This window comes from Ambystoma mexicanum, chromosome 2p (assembly GCF_040938575.1).
Source record: "Ambystoma mexicanum isolate Mex_15411 chromosome 2p, UKY_AmexF1_1, whole genome shotgun sequence".
NCBI classification, from domain to species: domain Eukaryota; kingdom Metazoa; phylum Chordata; class Amphibia; order Caudata; family Ambystomatidae; genus Ambystoma; species Ambystoma mexicanum.
Window position 1 is genome coordinate 480,589,127 of NC_090923.1, and position 14,011 is coordinate 480,603,137.

A 14,011-nucleotide genomic window follows, 5' to 3' on the forward strand; every position below is an offset into this window, starting at 1 on the left:
GCCAACCTTGGAATGGGGCGGTAATAGCTCCATTCACCAGGGCGGAGTTGGTAAGAGTTTGGAGGCAGCCATGGCGCTATTAGCGCCATAGTTACCTCCAAACTCCTAATGAGGCCCATTGGCATACTCATTCAATACCGGGATAGGAGTGCTGGGATGTCGATAAACTAATGTTTCTCGTTGTAACTTATGACATAGGTTAAGTAGAGAATTGTTATCAATTGGTGTTAATGTGCAATTCTCATTAACCAATGTTGATCCAGGAATCGCCTCCTCAATCTGTTCCCCCACAGTTTTCTTCAGCAAAGCAGCGCCAAAGAAGCCCATCATTTTAACTTGCTCCTTCTTATTGCTGGTGGGTTTGTCTATTTGTGACTGATGCAGATTTCCTCCGGGAGTCGAATCTTCTGATATTTGGCTTCAATTCTGCTTATTGGCGTGGCGTGACCTGCTTCGTAACTGGTACAAATTCAATTTAGCAGGTATGATAATCAAACGGATACTTGCCCCTGAAAATTGTAAGAGGTTGATATGGGGACTGTGAGGCACGAAACACAGAGGCACACCCAGTAACTAACCTACTAGACTCCACAGCTGCATAACCTCTCCAGACCAAAGCCAAACGAGATACCCAACTCTACGCTGGGCATGCTCCCCAAACAAAAAGCGGGGGGATTCACAGCTCACAGGATCTGACCTCAGACCTTCTACACAGTACGTGCTCCCCATGCTGGCTCACCTCCCCACTCCTGTCAGCATCAGAGCAATGCCTCAGGGGCTCCCTTCCTCCGTCCACGCAGAGTTCTCCACTCGCCACATGACTCTGGGCGCACAAGGAACAGAAAGGAAAGGGCCTCTCCGCCCAATTCAGCATTCTGTCATAAAAGCACATGCCCCAGACTGCGTTCAGAATGAAAATGGAGGAACTTAAAAGCACAATTAAGTGGGTTAGAAGATGGAGCGTCTACTGATCTACTGTAGGTCCATCGAATAGCTCCAACTTCCAGGATCATCAGTGTCTTTTGTGCTCTTTCTAGGTTCACTTAACATTCCAACACATATGTCTTCTTGGGACCTGAAATATAAGTTCGAATCAATGAGACCACAAAAAAAGTAGCTATGTGTCTGGACCCTGTACGTGACCATGAAACCTTTATCAGAGTGCCAAATATATAGCAGATAATGTAACGTAAGGGATGTAGGTACACTGGAGGGCATGACGCATGGCTTGAGCTGTGATGGACCAGATACATGCATACATAGCTGGTTATTTGCCTTGTAGCTGTACATTAAACTGATACACAGTAGTAATTGTGGCAAGCAAAATTGCTGAGTGTCCCACAGCCATCTGGCTTGTGATATCCAACGCACCAGGCTTCTAACAGCAATGATCAAAGAGAAGAGCGTCAATAGCGTAGGAGGCCTTGCGCAGTACACACGTCGCCTCTCTTCAATGACTATCTATCAAAGCTAAAGCAGCAGAGTGAAAGTCTGGCACTACCCCCCCAGCAGCGAAGGAAAACCCAAGCTGAGCGCGAGGAGCCGCTGCCGCCGCTGGATTCTGACTCTGGTACAGTACTATGCCCTTTCCTCCCTCCCACGCCAACTTTTGTATGTTGTGGTTTCCATAGAACGTCCTGTGCAGAGTCTGTTTAGTCTTTGTTGAGAGTCTTATTTTCAGTGCGCTCCATACAGAAACTCAAGGGTTGTGTTAAACTTGTGCAAGCTATTAAGGCAAAACTGGCATGCTGTCAAAGTCAGGATGAGAGGACCTCCTCATATGACTATGAGGCTTAAACATCTGCACGCTAGTCCCTTTTAACGTGGGCCCCTGTATACACCAGTCCCTTACACTGGTGTGTGTTGTTGCCGAAGAAGTGCTGGCAAAGCAAATCCATTTCATTGGGAAAATCCTTGATCATACACGTTTAGAAATCTTAATCTCGCAGTAGACGTTACGCTCTGCATGTCTGCGGCTCCCCAGTAAACGCAGTATGAAATCATGCCACCTGGACATTGCTCTCCGTGCTGGGCTCCGAACCAAATCGACTGCAAATGTTTCGCAGCTCCACGAAATGAAACGTCGTTTTTTTTTCTTCTTTTCTCGACGACTCGCGCGCGCACATTTCTGGAGAGAAAGTTTCCAGCTGTGCCTTGTCAGCCAAAGGGCCGGAGCCAGCGTTGCAGAGCGCTGTGTGTTCCCGCTGCCGGGAGAGAGCCATGTGTCTGCTTCTCCCAGTGTATCACATCCGTGCATGCCCCCAGGGGGAGCGAGCTCCTTCCAGCCTTCTCCAAGGACTGCGCTGACATGTTGGGACATCCCATGCACTTTATCCCCGTTGTCGTAGTGTCAGATTGATTGTGTTGGTTTCATTTTGCAACTGGAAGCTTAATGAACAGCAAGCAGAGCTGTTAGGTTAGAGTCCCAGGTAACACCGTTTTCTATATTATTTATGTGTGCTTCAGCATGGTACTTTGACGTGGAATGGCTTAAAGGCGGAGTGCATGGGGTTTGTTGGAAGGACTTTGCGCATCTGTTTTCGTCCTTTGTTGGTGGTTGTGTCTAGCTGTCTTGAACTCGGGGCCAGGCAGTGGTAGCTGGGCTAACTGAACTGTGCGCGAACTGAGCCTCTGCTAGAAGTCGCGGGCACCAGTTATTTGGAAAAACGCGGTTCTGCTTTGGCTCAGAAACACGTTCGAGGTCTGGACACTGCCTTTTAAGGAGGTGAAATATGAGCGACTGTGCAAACCCGACGGATTCATACAATGCGACCTTAACGTCTCAGGGGTGCTTATATGAATGCTTAATCATGCTCTAACATGGCTGGCAGGTGTTGCAGAGTGGTCAAATACTGTAAAATAAACTGTCATGGTTTCATAGGAAGTTCCCCACGCGTATGTACGCCTGGCTCCACGTCCCGTGAGGGCCACTTTTTAGTAATGGCGCTTCCATTGCCTTCTAGCGTTTGACGTCTTAGTTAACTTTCATGGAACACGTTAAGCACCTGCCACGCGACCTCCCACCACGGGTTTGTAATAGTAACAGCATACGGGAAGAGTGGTGAGCCCCTGGCGCGCCTTTAATTGGTCAGTCACCCTACCATTAGCAGTGAAACACGGCGACAAGAAATATACTGTCACTGAGGGATTAAAGATACTACAGTGCATATCATTTACTTTCATACTCTCAGTGGCAAGAAAATAGTGTTGCCCCAGCATGGAAGGGTGCTGGCTGTAAACATTGCTAACTTGGCAAATCCCAGGATGAGAATCAGTCGAAAATCCTTTCCAAAGTGCCAACATCGCCCTTGTCATTTGAAAGATGATCATCCAGTCCTGTTTTTTGACTTGCATTCTGAGACTTGTAGTCCTGAATTTATGATGGGGAAACCAAAACTACAAGTCCCAGATAGCAAAGATAATAAAACGGAACCGGAAGAGTGCGCCCTTAATGACTTGGTGCATGTTGACATGTTCGAAAAAGCATTGTCAAAGCCAGTAGTGTTGGCGATTATTGCTGGTCTTTGCATTTTGCATTTATAGGCACTAAGGTGCAAGGAGGGGAGTGCAAAGTTGCAAAGGAGGATGCGATAAGAGGCGCGGGTGTGCAAGAGAATGAGAAGGAAGGAGTGTCATTGATGATGAGCAGGAGGACATATGAGCAATGAAGGTTGAGAATGAAAGGGAAAGAAATACCACGAGTGTGAGAGGAAGGATGAAAGAGGGTAGAGAGTAGGGGTGCGGTGCACGAGTTGCAGATAAAGTTGGCTGGGTGGGGGTAGATAGAGTGTTAGTAGGGTGCGTCGGTGGTTGAGTTGTGATGGTAGAGATAGTGGGGGGTAGGGTGGTTGGTGTTAGAGAGAGTGGAGGTTGGGTGGGCTACAGAGATTGTAGGTAGGGTGTGTGCAGGGGTAGATAGTCGAGTGAGGGTGGGTGAGGGTAGAGAGAGTGGAGGTAGGGTGGGTAGTTGGAGATAGAAAGAGTGGAGATAGAGTGTGTAGGCAAAGTAGAGAGAGTGGGGGTAGAGTGGGAGGGACGAGAGTGAAGGTAGGGTAGGTGGGGGTATGGAGTTTGGGTAGGGTGAGTTGGTGGTGGTAGAGTGAGTGGGGGAAGAGTGGGTGAGGGTAGAGAATGGGGTAGGGTGGGTGGGGTAGAGAGAGTGAAGGTAGGGTGGGTGGGGGTAGAGAGAGTGGAGGTAGGATGGGTGGGTGGGGGTAGAGAGTAGTTATTTATTTCTTAAGCACCGGAGCCCGCAGGCATCAGGGCGCTGACATAGACACAACGGTACATAGTGACGAGCCGAGGCATCCAGTCTTCAAATGTTAATTAAAGATTCTAGGAGCAAATTTTAGCAGAAAAGATATGTTTTTAATGTTTTCTTGAAACGATTCCAGTCTGTGATCTCTCTGATGGATGAAGGCAGAGAGTTCCAAAAAGCTGGGGCCTTAGTCCAAAAAGATCTTCCTAGACCTCTAGTTCCTTTAGATCTGATTTCTTGTATCAGGTTCAGATCAGATGAACCAAGGTCTCTCTTGCCGGACGGTACGGTATGATAGTATTTTCTAAATACTTAGGGGCCTTTCCATGCAGAGAACAGTGTATCATAGAGCCCATTTTGAAATTGATACGTTGTTGTATCAGTAGCCAGTGTAGGTCTTTCCTGATGTTGGTAAGATGTGACCTCGTAGAGATGTTCATGGCGATGCGAATGGCATCATTTTGAATTACCTGGCATGATTTGATATTAGACTTAGTTGTACCACAATGTAGGATGTTACAGTAGTCCAATCTTGATAGACTCATAACCCGGACATTTGTTACTGGATTACTGTTGTTAATATAGGGGCGTATAGAATGCAGTAACCTCAAATGATAATTACATGTTTTTCAGAGGTTTTGGACATGAGAGTCTGAGTTCATCAACGCTTCCAATAAAGACTCCTAGGGTTTTCACTTTCTCTTGCATTTTCATCATATTTCCTTGCCTTGCAATAAAAAATTGGAATAGGCTGCAACCAATTTGGCCCTGGCCTGAGAGGAGCCAAAGATGAGAAGCTCTATTTTATTGCCATTGAGGCAGAGCCAGTTTAGGCACATCCAGTTACCAATTGCATTATAGATGTTTTCTAGTGTTTGAGAGTCTTGCTGATAGTCGCCGCTTAGTTCGATGACCAATTATGTATCGTCGGCATAGTTTGAAAAGAAGACTCCTAACGTCTCCAATAAAATGCACAATGCACGCATGTACAAGTTGAAGAGGAGGGGCAGTAATGAAGCACCCTTTGGTACACCATATTTAATTTGAGTGGTCGAAGAGGTGGCTTTGCCTCATTTCATATTGGAGACTCTATTAGACAGGAATAATTTGATCCACTCCACTGCCTTCTCTGAGCAACTCCCATGTTGATGTAAATGATCTAGAAGTCTCTTGTGATCGACAAGATCGAATGCCGCTGATGGAACATCCCAGCCTTACCCCTGTCAATGATCTCCAGCATGTGATTCTGCAGATCAAGATGAGCAGTCTTGGTACTATGAGATAGATGAACACCAGACTGTCTGTAATCCAGTTTATTATTGTTTTCCATAAAAGTCTGAAGTTCATTTGTAGAGGCTTTGTCCAGTATTCTTAGAAGAAACTGGCTATTGGTTGTTGGGCGTAGGTTGTTAGGGTTTGTGGGGTCTTGATTCGTTTTCTTTGGGATGGGCGTGATTGTCACTTTCTTAATGTCTAGCAGCACTTCGAGATCTTGAAAAGAAGCACTGACAAATTGTGTAAGAAAAGGTTCAAAAGTGCGTTTGTGTTGAAGAATAATTTTGAGCGGTAATAGATTTAAAGAACAGGTGGTAGGGTTCTTTGAATCAAGTCATAGATTCATATCTATAGATGTGATACAGGCAAAATTGAAACTTAGGGACTGTTCAACAGACTCTAGAACTTCCCTTTCTTTTAGTTTTGCGATGTGATTAAAAAGGGCCTGTGATGTGTTCAGACTCAGGGTTGCAATCATTTTGTCCCTGGCCTTGGTTATTTTCTCTTCAAATGCTAGTGAGATCCGTTCACCGTCTTCATCTGAGACTAATATTGGAAGTTCCATGGTTTTAGGTTTTTTAAAGGATTTCACAATATTAAATAATTCCTTCACAGAATTGGAGGCAGAGTGGAGGTAGGGTGGGAGGGTAGAGAGTGAAGGTAGGGTGGGTGGGGGTAGAGGAAGTGGAGGTAGGGTGGGTTGCTGGGGGTAGAGAGTGGAAGTAGAGTAGGTGGGGTAGAGAGAGTGATGGTAAGGTAGGTGGTTGAAGATAGAGAGCATGGAGGAATAGTGGGTAGGCGGGGTACAGAGAGTGGGATAGAGTGGGTGGGGGTAGAGAGAGTGGAGGTAGGGTAGGTGGAGGTATGGAGTGGGGGTAGGGTGAGTTGATGGTTGTAGAGTGAGTGGGGCAAGGGTGGGTGGTTGAGGGTAGGAAATGGGGGTAGGGTGGGTTGGGGTAGAAAGAGTGGAGGTAGGGTGGGTGAGTGGGGTTAGAGATAGTGGAGGTAGGGTGGGTGCATGGGGGTAGAGAGAGCATAGGTAGCATGGGTTGGGGAGAGAGGGGAGATTTGTAGATAGAGTGGAGGTAAGTTGGGTGTGTGGTGGGTAGTGAGAGTGAAGGGGTTAGTGAGGGTACAGAGAGTGGGCGGTGGGGTGAAAATAGTGGGGCCAGGTTGCCTGGGTGGAGGGTGAGAGAATGGAGGTAGGGTGCAGTGGGTGGGGGTTAAGAGAGTGTGGGTAGGGTGGGTGGGGTAGAGAGAGTGGGGTTAGGGTGGGAGGTTGAGGGTAGAGAGATTGGGGGTAGGGTTGGTGGGCGAGAGTAGGGAGAGGGGGTAGTGTGGTCAGGGTAGAGAAAGTGGAGGTACGTTGGGTGGGGTAGAGAGAGGTGGTTGGGTGGGTGGGGTTAGAGAGAGGAGGTGGGGTGGGTGGGGTAGAGAGAGTAGTGGTAGAGTGGGTGTGTGGGGGTAGAGAGAGTGAAGGTAGGTTGGGTGTGTGGAGGTGAAGAGAGTGGGGGTAGGGAAGTGTGGTTGGGCATAGAGAGAATGGGTGAAGGGTCGTGGCTGTGGGTAGAAAGAGTGGGGGTAGGGGTGGTGGGTTGGAGTAGAGAGTGATGGTAGGCTGCAGTGGGTCGGGTTAGAGATAGTGGGGGAAGGGTGGGTGGGGTACAGAGGGTGAGGGCATAGTGGAGGGTGCTGGTAGAGAGAGTGGGGGTAGGGCGGGAGGGTGTGGGTAGACAGAGTATGGGTAGGGTGGCAGGGAGGGGTAGAGAGAGTGGGGTTGGGTGGGTGTAGGTAGAGAGAGTGGGGACAGGGTTAGTGGGTGGGGGGAGATAGTGTGGGAGTGGGGTGGGTGTGTATGGGTGTTCTCATAACAAGACAGCCCATGTGCACTATTTGTTGTGAATAGGTTGTCAACATTTTCCACTTCCCACCTTTAGAATCAGAGCAAAATGTAAATAATGGTGATATGTTAAAAAAAAACACTTAAACATTTGCTTCGTTTCAAGAACGACTAGATGTTAGGTTATTTTGTTATGTTGATTGGTATTTGTAAATCACACATCTACCGTAGACAGTGCACCCATCACCCCTAATGCAGAGTGGCAGATGCAGCTAGAACTCCAAATATTTAGACACTGTGGGGAGCAGTCGTGAGTTGCACAATTTGTAGGTGGGGAGTTGCCTGCCCCAATGTGACACAGGCACGCTAGAAAATATTGGGGACCTTGGACTTGTTTACAAATTAAGCACTGGACAGGCATAATGTACTGAATGACAACTAGATTAGAGAAAACCAATGTACAGGATCATGCAATTGAATCAGCCATTACCCATGGGACGTTTAACGTCGCCCATCAATGTTATGCAGTTGCTGGTATTAAGAATCCGAATACATTAACATGCCCAATGCCACCTACTCTTTACCAATATTTTAAATATGTTACTTGGTGTCCTCTTGCCCAAGAGTAGCCTGGACTCAGGATATGGACCTTCACCTGTGCCCATTAGGGATTTCTGCTAAGTGACCATTCGCAACTCAATGTTTATCACAACAGTGACACATTCTATGTTTGTGTGTGTTTAATCTGCTGAGGTTTACTCAGAGGCGTCCATTGAAGCAGTGTCTTTCTGCAAATAGATGTCCCCCGAGGAGTATCTTGAACATGTTTTAAATGTGTCTGCTCGTTCTTTGGCCATGCCATGATCGAATGTCATTCTTATCACACTTGGTAGATTTCATGTTGATTGCTGGGAATGCATCATAGGCATATTGGCTACAAATTGCATGCACCCCCTTCCTCGGCTATTCATGAATTTAACGTTTTGACAACTGAAACAAATATTGGGGTCAAAAACATTCAAAGTAAAGTTGAAAAGTAAAACATAATGGAAATTGTTTTTTGACTCGGAAGGAAACATTTCGGGTGACATGATAAATTAGGATACAGGTACAGCTTTTCTGAATTTAGGGCTGATGCTACAATAAGGCAATTCTAAGCAGACTAACCACAGATTCTGCACCACATCTCTCTCTCTCTGTCGCCTCTTCTTCAGCCTGCTTCGTCAGCGCCATCTGCATGCCTGCTTCAGTATCTCTGAACAATCTGTCGGCCTGCATCTTCCATCAGCGTTGCCTGTCTTTGTGTGCTTTCTTTGGCCCGCACAATCCATCCAACACCGTCTCTTTGTGTGCTCTCATCGGCCTGTGTAGTTCATCCAACATGATCTATCTGTTTATATATGGATGGAAGACTGCCGAGGGTGAGCCATCAGTGGCCACAAGATTGTCTCTACAAATATCCAATAAGAACCAATATAATGGCAGGGTGATTACAGAACAGCATTATGAGGAATGCCATCTGACACGGGTGTGCAAGCCCTGTCTTTGTTATTATTTTAGGTAATAACATGATGCAGGTAATTCTCTCTCAGCTAAGCCAGCTGCAAGCCAAAAGCATAGTTTACACATGTGCCCTGCTGGATCGGTACACTGATCTGCAGCACCTGCTGTCCAGTGGCAGATGGCAGGTCCAGGGGTCACAAATGCCCTCTTGACAGCTGCAGTAACAGCCAAGTCTCTGCAGCACAGGAGCTGCTGTAAGACATGCACTCCTGTTCCCAAACCCACACACCTATGAAAGTTCCTAACCTGGTGGCATTTGTAAACTTTAAATATAAACCATACCTGAGTTTAAGGTGGCTAGTAGCTCTAATAATTATACAGCACTGTGAACCTAGCTCAGCTGTGGAATGGTTGTGTGTATTCTGGAAAAATATCCTGGCTCTGCCAAGTGACAGGGCAGGAGGTTGGATGGCTATGCATCTTCCTTCAATCCTTCGTGAGGTCAGGTAACACCTCTCTCCAGTGAGCGTGTTTCCCAGCAGGCACTGGCCTGGGAAACAGTAAGCAGAGGGCACATGGTTCCCAAAAGGACTACCTGCACACCTTGGTGCTGCAAACCAAAAGGGCCTTTGATGCTATTGACAAGGGAAGGAGGCAGAGTTAGTATAGACAGGGTGCGGAAGATTCCTCTATTTTGTATTGTCTCTATATCTTGTATGAAGTCTGAAGGCAATTTTCCTGATGACAGTGATTGGACCCCTAAAGCAGGCTTGTGTTAGTCCAAACACATGTGGGCATGTGCATTTAAAATAAGGGGTCTCCCACTCCTTCTTTGATTCACTTTGTGACAAACACTTAAGAAATAATTAATTGGACCGCTGTTGGGAGAGTTGACATTCGAAAGCCCTCCACCAGTGCAATGAAGATTGATTGTTCAAGGCAGAGTCGAGATATGTTCCGTATCCATCCCCAGTGCACATTAGGGGTGACCTGCTTGCAGGAGCAAGACCTGCATTCTGGAGTCCTTCACTACAATGAGGTCTGATTCAAACCATTGGAGTGTTGCTCATTGACTTTAACTGTTAGTTACTGAATGACTCAAGCTGATCGCCTCTAACCGATGCTTTGTTGAAACAAACACAGCAACATCAGGATCACTGTTTTGAACCATTGTGATTTTCTATTTGAACCACTGGAGCATCATGCATTGACCCCACACAGTGGTTTCCACACATCTCAAACTGACTCGATTCTGAATCATTATTGTTGAGCACTCCAACCTGCATCCCCAAATTCTGAGCTACCACATTCGAACACACTCAAAAACAACTTACTGTTTGGACCAACATGATTTGCTGCCCCCAAGCTCAGACCGGCACGCTCGATCAACAGCTCGAAGACTGTCAAACCACCAAAGACCCAAAAAAGGTACTGTTGACTCATAACTGCCTCCTTGTGCATTTGGGGGCATAGAGAATGGTTACATCATGTGCACACCTTTTTATCCAAAGACATATCCTTTTTAAAGAACATTTTGGTTGTTGAATTGCCTTTCAACCCTGTTTTATTAGCCAAGGTGCTGCATCTTCATATGTATTGCGTATTCTGTGTTATTTCCACAGCATTGTTTTTTTTTGTGGTTTCTGTTAAGTTACTATTGCAGATGGGGTGTTTAATTTATATATATATATATATTTATTTATTTATAAAACCTTGATTCGACATTGCATTTATTTTGGACTGTGATCATTTGCTGATTCACATATTCACATCCCTCTTGAGAGTATAACCTTCCCTTATCCCACGTTACCACAACATGTGAAGGGGGTATATTTCTTAGCTGTGCCTGTTTTACCTTTATGATTGGGATCACTGTTAGTTTGTAGAAGTGTGAGAGCTGAGTAGGCGGTTTGACTATTATTTGTCCTTCTACTCCTACAGAGCAGAAGTAATTTCATTGCAAGCGTTATCTCTGATGCAGCAATAATCTTTGTATGGTCCTTGCTTAATTTAGTTGACCAAACTGTTATTACACAGCCCACGGTCACCAGATTTGCAGCAGGAGCAGCGGCTTTGTCCCGAAAGCGTGCTTTTCTAAATTTGGTGGAAATCCATCCAGTAGTTTTGATTAAAATGACCAGAAAGTAGGTTAAAAAAAAGTGATATCTGGTTCCGGTCCACAGACTCATTTCCTTATTCGGTCTGCGGACCGGACTCTGATTGGCCTTGAAAGCAATGTGCTGTCCACGGACATCAGACGCTCCCACTGATTGGATGGTGAAAAGGGTGAAGTGCGTCAGATTTTTGGAAACGCCCGCCATCTTGGATTCACAGACTTCGGTTGCTCTCCGCGGACATCACAGTAAAAACATATTAAAAACCACAACATTGCACCTGTCAAACTTATCAAATAATCTCTGGGGAGGTGAGGGGTGATGAGGATGGGATATGGCTGGCTTTCACCATAAAAGTCTGCAAACAGTCTGGATGATCGCGAACAGTCCTGTGAAGTTCGCAGACACCTTTGCATTACAGGGTTTGTGAAAAGCAGTTCTTGGATGGTTTATAACTTTGGCGCCACTTCATGAAACTGCATGAAATTTTGCAATTATATTCCTGACCTGATTCTAATGAAAAAGTTTGGTGGGATTCTGTGAAGGTGGGGCAAAATTAGAGGGGGGTCCCAAAATAATGTAAAGGCTTATACATGAGGTGCCATTTGGCAAATCTACACTTAATTTGGCAAACTGATAATAGATCTAGATATAAATGTTTTTGCGAAGTTTGGTGGGATTTTGTCAAGAGGGGGCAAAATTAGAGGGGGGTCCCAAAATATTGTAAAGGCTTATAAATGTGGTGCCATTTGACAAATCTACACAAAGGTTTGCAAACAGATTATAGATCTAGATATACATGTTTTCGTAAAGTCTGAATGTATTTTGTCAAGTGGGGGCTAGGTTATATGACGATTGTATGTGCATACATTTGACACTTTTGAAAAAAATAAAACATGGGTGGATTTCCAGCAATCTTATGTAAGGAGCATTGGTAAGGGCCTGAAAGCATGGTTTTGCAAATGTGCTCGTGTTTTATTTTTTCACATGTGTCATAATGTAGATACAAAAAATTGTGATATACCTTTGGTGACTGAGGTGTAGTCTGTGGCCATGGGCAGTGGCCAGATTGTCTGGGTCATGGAATAGGTCATGATCCGGACAATCTGGCTACTGGCCATGACCACGAGGGACAACACATGGGGTTAAAGTGGCCATGTCTACCTGGGACTGGCTTTGTGGCAAGGTTTTTTGATATTGGGATAGGATTGAAAGGGAAGAAAAATGTGCTTGTGGTAATATGGTCATAGGGTTCTCTTTTCACCTTCTGTAGGCTGCCATGGAAAGCGAAGAGGGGCCCTTTATTTAACCCTGCATTCCCTTTCCATGGTGGCCATCTTGGAAAAACATTTTCCTTCCACGCAGGTGTCCCGGTGTAGGAAGAAACATCCTTTTTTTAGCACCCCCTGTTCCCGCTTTGGGAACCTAGGGTGCTAATGTCCTTCATCCCCCATTACAGGGGCTGGAATGGGGGGATAATGGTCCGGAGACCTCGTTATCCACCCTCGCTTCCCTTGGGCTGATAACTTGGGCTGCCGGGCCAGTATCCACCGTTCCAATCCCTGGAACGGGGGATGAACGCCACAATATTTCCATTAGCATAACACAAAATGCAAATGGGAATGTTGAAAAATCTTACTGAGTCTATGCACTTTACTGAGAAATGTAAAGTAAATGGAGTCTATGGCCCTCATTACAACTCAGGCGTTAAGGGTTAACGCCACCGTTAACCCTTAATGCCTGATTCTGATTTTAACGCCTGCTTTTAGCAGGCGTTAAAATCCATGGCGCTAACCCGCCATGGTGCTAATTACGCCGCCGTAATTTACGGCGGCGTAATTACCGCCTTCCCCACTCCCATTATGCCCTATGGGGCAAAAATGGGAATGGGGAAGGGAAAATGGGAAATGGGGATTTACCGCCCCACTCAACTTGGAATGGGGTGGTAAATCCGCCATCCACCATGGTGTAAACAGAGTTTACACCATGGTGGTAAAGTTGGTGCACTTAGCACCAAGGTCGTAATGACCTCCTATATGTTTTTTTTTTAGTTCTCTCTTTTAACTGTGAAAGGTGGCTGCTAAAGGAACATTTCTTTTTCTGTTTTCAAATGTATTTCTTTTTTTGGGCAGGAGAGCTTAGAACGAAAGGTGGGGAGGGAAATGAGGGAAGAGGCACCAACCACTAATATGGGGGGCTGGTGCACAGGGGAAAATGTTGCGCGTGTGTTATTTCTAAGTTAGGGGGCACTGTTTCTCATGCTACATGATTACAACAGTGGTGGTGGCCCTTGGGGAGGAGGGATGGCATTAGCTGATGCCATTTTAAGATAAATAGCAGTTTTGCTAAAAGTATGTACTGTGTACTAGAATGTTAATGGATAATGAGTAGGAAGGGAAATTTTGAAGTTGAAAGTTCCTAGATCAGTAGAAAATGCATTTCCGAACTGTCCACGAAGCACGGTTCTTATCGTGAAGTGCGGGTGGGTTTCGGACACGTCATCATACCGCGCGCAAGCGTATGATCATGTGGCACTGTACGGAAGGTCCGCAATGAAGTCAGATGTTCATAGACTTCAACGGATGCAAAACCAGTTCAAATAGTTGCAAAAAGTGTATAGAAGTGTTAAAAAGTATTCTAGAACGTGGGAAATGGCGTTTTAAGGTGAAACTTTGTAAAATGGACACACATATTGGCATATTGGGTAAGTATGATATTAGTGAGTTGTAGGAAAATAGCATGCACTGGTAAAAACCCATGAAATTCAATGAAAAAACGTTGTTAAAGGGATGTTATGTTTAAGTTGCACTAATAAAAACCTATGAAATTCAATAAAAAAACGTTGTTAAAGGGATGATATGGTTTCAAGTAAAACCAAAACCCCCCAGAAATTTGCCAGTTATGGTAAGCTAAGCAACCATAGCTCGCGTCACCACCGGGCACTGCTAAGACTAACACCCAGGACATCAAAGATGACATCAAAAATATCATCGATGACATCACTGATGACATCATATGTGA

General features: G+C 45.6%; 1 protein-coding gene across 3 annotated transcripts in view; it reads left to right on the forward strand.

Annotated features, from left to right (window-relative positions):
• Nucleotides 1-1,420: 1,420 nt before the first annotated feature.
• Nucleotides 1,421-14,011, forward strand: part of ECM2 (extracellular matrix protein 2) — a 436,024-nt gene continuing 423,433 nt past the window's right edge. For 2 of the 3 annotated variants that reach the window (XM_069643867.1, XM_069643869.1), the window contains exon 1: nucleotides 2,162-2,429. The gene's annotated coding sequence lies outside the window, so the exon portion shown is untranslated. Of the gene's footprint in view, nucleotides 1,571-2,161; nucleotides 2,430-14,011 lie in introns of those variants that run through there. The other variant, XM_069643868.1, reaches the window with a different exon arrangement.